The sequence below is a fragment of the Protopterus annectens genome, chromosome 4.part1 (genome assembly GCF_019279795.1).
Source record: "Protopterus annectens isolate FY-2018-M chromosome 4.part1, PAN1.0, whole genome shotgun sequence".
Classification (NCBI taxonomy): domain Eukaryota; kingdom Metazoa; phylum Chordata; order Ceratodontiformes; family Protopteridae; genus Protopterus; species Protopterus annectens.
In genome coordinates, this window is record NC_056734.1 from 547671898 (window position 1) to 547679534 (window position 7637).

Here is a 7637-nt window from a genome sequence, read left to right on the forward strand (position 1 = left end):
ATGCCTTTCATTAGTTTCTATCTTTAAATATTTAATGACTTGCCAATAATTTGTTAGAAAACCACAATTTTATGAAAAACAGACCTAAATATGAGGCAAAAATCTGGACATTTTGCGAAAATCTGTACAGTTGAGAGGTATTATTTTACGACAGCACATAACTACCAGTTTAACGTTAACTGTTTTAGAAGAAACAAGCATTATTTATCCGCCACTCGAGTAAAATATTTTGTCATTTTATAGCTACACCGAAGTTAAGAAGGTTTGTATTTCACCATCCATCTACTCTTAATACGCGGTGCCGCCACCATTAAGAGTGATGATCAGTCACATCATTTAATGGTTTATTGACCTGGCTGTCGCTATACATTTAGTGAAACTTATGGGACAGTCCAAAATAGACGTAATAAAAAATACTCAGTCTAAAGTTCAGACCCGAACAGGACTCAACTTTTACACACCCGGAAGTTACTGCCCGATCCGGAACCAATGATTGCGAGGCAGGGGCGGGATTTGAGTAAGCAGCTCTGAGTGAGACAGCTTTAATTAATATGGAACGGGAAGTATTTGCTGTAGCTGAAAGTTTTTAATGGGGCTTTAAAACTTTCTCTGCATTGGAATTAAGGGTGTGGGAAAACGTATCTGTCATCAAGGTAAGAAGAAAATACATTTTTTGTGCCTGGCATAAACTGTTTACTGCAGTTGCGTTTTGAGTGTGGCTATTTTTTTTGAACCGAGTTCCTCACTGTAGCGTTCTCTTGTGACTGTACAGATGTGCATTCTTGCGTCTCAGACAAGCCTTTCTGATTGCTTATTCCTCTCATTGGTAAACCTACACGTTTCTGTCATTAAGTATAGAGCTGGTTATGGAATTAAAATAAAGATTATTTTTACTGTGTTATGGCGCAAACAGAACACAATACTGATCAGATTTTAAAGAATCTCGGATTTGTTAAATTACACGTTATTTATTCTTGCGCGGGGTTTTTCTTGTTTGAAAATTGCATAAAAATCACATAACCAGTTTCGGAACTGATGATTTCCGACGGACGGGTTATCCTTACTCTCCACGCACACACGAAACCACCCCTTACACTGCTGCTAGCAGAAGAATGACGTATTTTATTTATTTAAATATATTGGCTGCACGTTCTGCAATCAAACAAAGTACTGTATTAGCAACATCTTATTTAAACATCTAAGAAACTGTCATGAAGAATATGATGGAAAACAAAGCTTCAGTATTTTACTCTAATCCCGTAGGGTTTCAATGTGCTGCTACTGTAAAATTGGTGGGCCATTTCCCCTCTTATTTTACTTGGAGGAACCTGGCTCGGACAGTGGTGGTAGTGACCAGCCTGCTGTCTAAACAGTCTGATATTCTGCATAGTTCTCTTTTTTTATTTGTTTCAGATTACTTGATATTTCTAAGATGGTATCTATACGTCTGTCTGTCAAAACAGCACAACTGATTGTCCAGCAACTTGTCTGCATGTTATTAATTTCGTTTTGTTTTTACTGATGTCTGTTTACTCACCAAGAGTGGCTGTTTCCATAACAATTTACACAGGAGGGCAATAAACTGCAACAGCTCTGGGAATATTTGCTAACTTCTAGCAAAGCTTTACCTCAATTTTACTTATCTTGTTGACCATATTTATGTAAATATGACATGTTGTGCAATAATGTGTGACTGTCACTGTAACTATAAGCTGTCAGAAATTAAAAAAAGTCCTCTTTGAACAATGCTGACAAAACTATTTGCTTTATACTATGAAAAGTAAGGCAGGTCAGAAGCTGGCAGTGCTGACAGGTGGTAAGGTGCCACTTTATCCTGCTTATATCCCTGCTTACCTGTCAGATTGCCAGAACCAGTCTTATTTGCATAAGGGGTGAGCTGAAGTAATAAAACAAGCGAGTCTGATTTTTGTTTTAGTTGCCTGCAACTTGATAAGTTATTACTATCTAGTGCTACATTAGTGAGGATGCAACAGAGGTGTTTTTATAGGTAAATTAATTACTTGTCTTTTTAACTTGTATGCATAATTTTTTTTAGAATATTTTGGTTTGGTGACTGTGTGCATATACTCATGTTGAATTATAATGCCTTTCTTCAGGTCTGCTTGTGTTTTGCTTTTAGCAGTCTTCCATAGTTGGTGGTTTGTTGTAAAGAAATTATCATGCAAAATGGTTTCAAAAACATTTGCAAATTCTTTAGTTAATGTAATCATTATACCATTGTTAGTAATTTAGATCAGAATAAGAATTTTTTGCAGGTGTTATAATTTTAATTATTTGAGATGCGTTGGAATTTTCACAAGGGTATTTGTAGAAATTGTGAGTGGTGGACCTATATGTTGGAATTTTCACAAGGGTATTTGTAATGTCAGAGAGATGAAGAAAGTAGACAGGAGTATAAGGAGATGAGGTGTATGGCAAAGAGAGAGGTGGCGAAGGACAAGGCATATGAAGAGTTGTATGAAAGGTTGGACACTAAGAAGGGAGAAGAGGACATGTACCGAAATGCTTGACAGAGGGACTGAGCTAGATGTGCAGCAGATAAAGGATAATGAGGGAAACATACTCACAAGCGAGGAGAGTGTGCTGAGGAGATGGAAAGAAAACTTGGAGGAGTTGATGAATGAAGAGAATGATAGGGAGAGAAGGTTGGATGATGTGGGGATAGTGAATCATGAAGTACAATGGATTAGCAAGGAGGAAGTAAGGATAGTTATGAAGAGGATGAAGAATGGAAAGGCTGTTGGTCCATATGACATACCTGTGGAAGCATGGGGGTGTTTAGGTGAAATGGCAGTGGAGTTTTTAACCAGATTTTGTAATGAAATCTTGGAACATGAGAGGATGCCTGAGGAATGGACAAAAAGTGTTTTGGTACCGATTTTTTAAGAATAAGGGTGATGTGCAGAGCTGTGGTAACTACGGAGGGATTAAATTAATCAGTCACAGCATGAAGTTATGGGAAAGAGTAGTGGAATCTAGGTTAAGAAAGGACGTGATGATTAGTGATCAGCAGTATGGTTTCATGCTGGGAAAGAGCACTACAGATGCGATATTTGCTCTGAGAGTGTTGATGGAGAAGTACAGAGAAGGTCAGAAGGAGTTGCATTGTGTTTTTGTAGACTTAGAGAAAGCATATGACAGAGTGCCTAGAGAGGAGTTGTGGTATTGCATGAGGAAGTTGGAAGTGTCAGAGAAGTATGTAAGAGTGGTACAGGATATGTACGAGGGTAGTGTGACAGCGGTGAGGTCTGCGGTGGGAGTGACAAATGCGTTTAAGGTGGAGGTGGGATTACATCAAGGATCAGCTCTGAGCCCTTTCTTATTTGCAATCACAAGATCAGACAGGAGTCCCCGTGGACTATGATATTTGCAGATGACATTGTGATTTGTAGTGAGAGTAGGGAACAGGTGGATGAGACCCTGGAGAGATGGAGATATGTGCTAGAGAGAAGAGGAATGAAGGTCAGCAGGACTGAGAATATGTGTGTGAATAAGAGGGAGGATAGAGGAATGGTGAGGATGCAGAGAGTAGAGGTGGCGACGGTGGATGAGTTTAAATACTTGGGATCAATAGTTCAGAGTAATGGTGAGTGTGGAAGAGAGGTGAAGAAGAGAGTACAGGCAGGATGGAGTGGGTGGAGAAGAGTGTCAGGAGTGATTTGTGACAGATGAGTACCAGTAAGAATGAAAGGGAAGGTCTACAAGAGGGTAGTGAAACCAGCTATGTTATATGGGTTGGAGACAGTGGCATTGACAAAAAGGCAGGAGTTTGAGCTGGATGTGGCAGAATTAAAGATGTTAAGCTTTGCACTGGGTGTGATGAGGGTGGACAGGATTAGGAATAAGTATATTAGAGGGTCAGCCCAGGTTGGAAGGTTTGGAGACAAGGCCAGAGAGGCATGTTTATGTTGGTTTGGACATGTGCTGAGGAGGGATGCTGAGTATATTTGGGAAAAAGATGCTAAAGATGAAGCTACCAGGTAATGGGAAAAGAGGAAGGTCTAAGATAAGGTTTATGGATGTGGTGAGAGAGGACATGCAGGTGGTTGGTGTGGCAGAGCAAGATGCAGAGGACAGGAAGAAATGGAAACAGATCTGCTGTGACGACCCCTAACGGGAACAGCCGAAAGAAGATGATGATGTATTTGTAGAAATTGAGAGTGGTGGACCTATGATTTTGAATGGTTATAAAGTGTGTATCTTTAAAAAAAAAAATACTGTCATAAGCATATAGTAACATGCACTGGAATGTGTATCCTCCTTTTTACTGTGCCCCTTCCCTTGCTAAATTCTTCATTTGAAATGGTATGGCGTTAAAGGCCTAGGTGTGAATCTTCACAATACTAACTTCTCTGCTCTTTGATAGAATGTTAGTAGTTGGCCCCATCTGTGTTCTGTGCAAACAGGATGTTGTGGTACCAAGTACAGTTCCTAGTTTTCCTTTTTTGTCATGCTTTCCCCATCCCATTATCATCCTTAAAGTGTGAGGTGGTTGTCACAAACCTGTTCTGTGTAAAATTCTGGGAGACAGTTGCAATGAAGCTTTCAGCATTATTGAATAACTGGCAAATGAAAATCATTTAAATAGCAATCCATATGTAATCCTATGCGAAAATTAGCAGAGATGCATATATTGGTTACAACGTGGGTTTAAGGGGAAAGTATTGTGTTTTTTATCTTGTGACAGTTTAACTGCAATGTTTGATGAAAAACGAACAATGCATACTACCTATTTTAATAACTGGTGAATTAAAATAATTAAATATCAATCCATGTGTAATTCTATGAGAAAAATCAGCAAGACATAAAGCAGGGTGAGGTAAGGGTTGCCTTTCTCTTGTGACGAGCATGGCTTTATGCTAGTAGTACTTATGGTTAGACTGTTTTTCTCAGCTGTGCAAGTGGGAATGTGCTGTGGGTAAAACAGGCCACTGGCGTAATGGGACTAACATGGTCAGCAAAGTATAAATAGTGTATGATAATGATGGGTAACGTACGCGCTTAAAGATGCAAAAATTCTCCAAAGTGGTCTACACAAAATATACATCACATGTTGTTGTAGCAACCTAATTTTTAATGTCAGTAAAAGGTAACATCGTAATATCTAACAAGATGGATGTAAATTATGATTGCTGAATAAACAAGCAAATCATTTAAAAATATATATGTATTATAATGAAAGATTTACGGCCAACTTCATTGGTGCAGACAGATAAAGCTGTGACTGTGACTTTAAGTGATCCATGTTTGATTAATGGCAAGGATACCTGTTGGAGGTGGCACATGGAAGAAGATGGATGATTAAATGGAGCCTGGTCACCTCTTCTGGTGGGAGGGTGTTGCAAACTAGTGAACTAGCACAGGCAACCTGACACTGCAGTGGTGGTGGTGGTAGGGTTTTTGAGGGAGGCATTACCATTGAGGTAAGGGTGTTTACCTCAGGCTACCATTAAATGCCCCCTTCATTTTACATAGTCTAATATGTCAGTGGGTGATGGGACTTAAAGGTGCTGTGGATCATTTAACCCCTTCTGTCCTAGATAATGGCACTCTCAACTGACTAATGTGCATTTATAGCTCCATTGTCACAAGTGTGAAACGTGAAACAGCAGTTCCTGAAACTCTCTCTCTCTATATATATATATATATATATATATATATATATATATATAAAAAAAAAAAAAAAAGTAAGTTTCATAATGTTATGTTATACCATTACAGTATTTTTGTAGAAATTAGTTTCTCCCTGAATTCCTTTGACATGGGGGTTGCCACCCATATCCCTGCTGTTTGTTTTATATATATATATATATATATATATATATATATATATATATATATATATTTAGTATTATTGTACCTCCAGTAAAGGGAATAGCTCCAAGGTACCTCAACTTAGGAGCTTGTATATAATTCTGTTTTGTTCTTGTAGTTTTGCTGCTTCAATGAGCATTGTGGCCCATGGAACTTCAGTAGTCACCCAAAGTCAGAAAATCATATTTAGAAATATAAATGTTGCAGAAGGGAATGTGTTGTCCGCTCCTGCTGCTTGCCTGTCATCACCCCCTTCCAGTCACTTGTCTCATTCACTAAACCATCATCAGATTTTATTTTATTTCTATTATTTTACATTTGTTGACCGGGCTAGTCTAACTGGATACATGTCCATTTTCAGTAGAGGCCCGGGGAGATAAGCTCCAACATAGAACAATGAAATTAACAAGATAACAAATAAAGAAACATTAAACAAAAAAAATCATATTTACAATGCATATTACAGGTTATCACAGTAAATTCAGCAGTGCAGAATACAGGCATAACATAGCATGCTTGTACAATCAAGATGTTCTAGAGGGAGATAGTATTATGGTTACTAAGGAAGGAATTACAGTTGGAGTAGAAGGGGTAGAAAGAGCCAAGTATTAAGAGATACATAACTAGTCAGGCTTAGTACAGGGGCATAACCACTGTGTTCTGAGGAACACTTTCAATTTGTTTTTGAAGCATGATACTGAGGGAAGTGAGGAGAGTTCACTGGGGAGGAGATTCCAGGCTTTTCCAACAATATTAGAAAAGAGGGAGTCACCAGCCTTGTTTGGTTTAGTGGTATGTCCTAGAAGTCTCTGAGAAGACCTTAAGGATTTCAGGTTTTTATAGGGAGTGATGAATGTGGCTAGAATAGGAGTTTTGGAAGGTTTGTAAAAAGTGTTGTGGGCTATAGATAGTTGATGGAATTTAATCAGATTTTGTAGTTCAAGCCATCCCAGCTGCTTTAAATTAATGCAATGGTGGGTTCTAAATGGGTTGCCTGTAGCAAATCTGTCAGTTATTGTAAGACATTTCCAATTTGCTAAGATTATTTTTAGATAGATTAGTAAAAATGGGTGAGGCATAAAGGAGTGAAGACATTAGAAAAATGGGTGAGGCATAAAGAAGTGAAGAGATTAGATGAGTGTGTGCTATAGTGGTTTTAGCTGAAGGTAAGAGGAAGAAGAAGAAACTATCATTTAAGCAGCCGTCAGGATTGTCTCTGGGTTTATTTTTTGTTATGCCCTGCTGCTGTGCCACTTACAGTGAAAGCCCATAGGTGGTGTGTGCAATGGGCATCAGTGCTGAAACCCCCCCTCACTTCCGCAAGGGAATGATGTCAAGAAGGACTGATCACCCACCCAGTGAGGGCACAATGTGGTTTTCTCTGGTCTCCACCAGGGAAATCAACTTTTGCATATGTGTCTCTAAACATGTGTACTCTCCTCCCATAGGATAGTAATGTCTTTTGGCTTTTCCCAGTTAGGGGTCCCCACAGCAGATCTCCGGTCCGCTAATGACTGGCACTGGATTTTTACGGTGCCAAGCCTGACACTCAACCTTCAAAGAAGGCACACCCATTCACGCACGCACAAACCTGCATGTTTTTAACGTCACTTGGCTGCGGGGAGGATTTGCAGACTCCACACAGAAGGCGCTCCAGCTGAGAATCGAACTGGAGAACCTCTTGTTGTGAGGCGACACATGCCATTTCTTTCTGTGCGTTCCACTGCCCAAGCTGATACCAACATGGGTGACAATGACTTTATTTCTGAATGTTACCTGCACAGACCTGGTCAGAAAATTAC

At 39.2% G+C, this 7637-nt stretch overlaps 1 protein-coding gene across 1 annotated transcript in view; it reads left to right on the top strand.

Moving 5' to 3' along the window:
• The first annotated feature begins 493 nt into the window (after positions 1-493).
• NCK1 (NCK adaptor protein 1) overlaps positions 494-7637 on the top strand; it is a 1905596-nt gene continuing 1898452 nt past the window's right edge. The window contains exon 1 of the mRNA XM_044070358.1: positions 494-653. The gene's annotated coding sequence lies outside the window, so the exon portion shown is untranslated. The remainder of the gene's footprint in view (positions 654-7637) is intronic.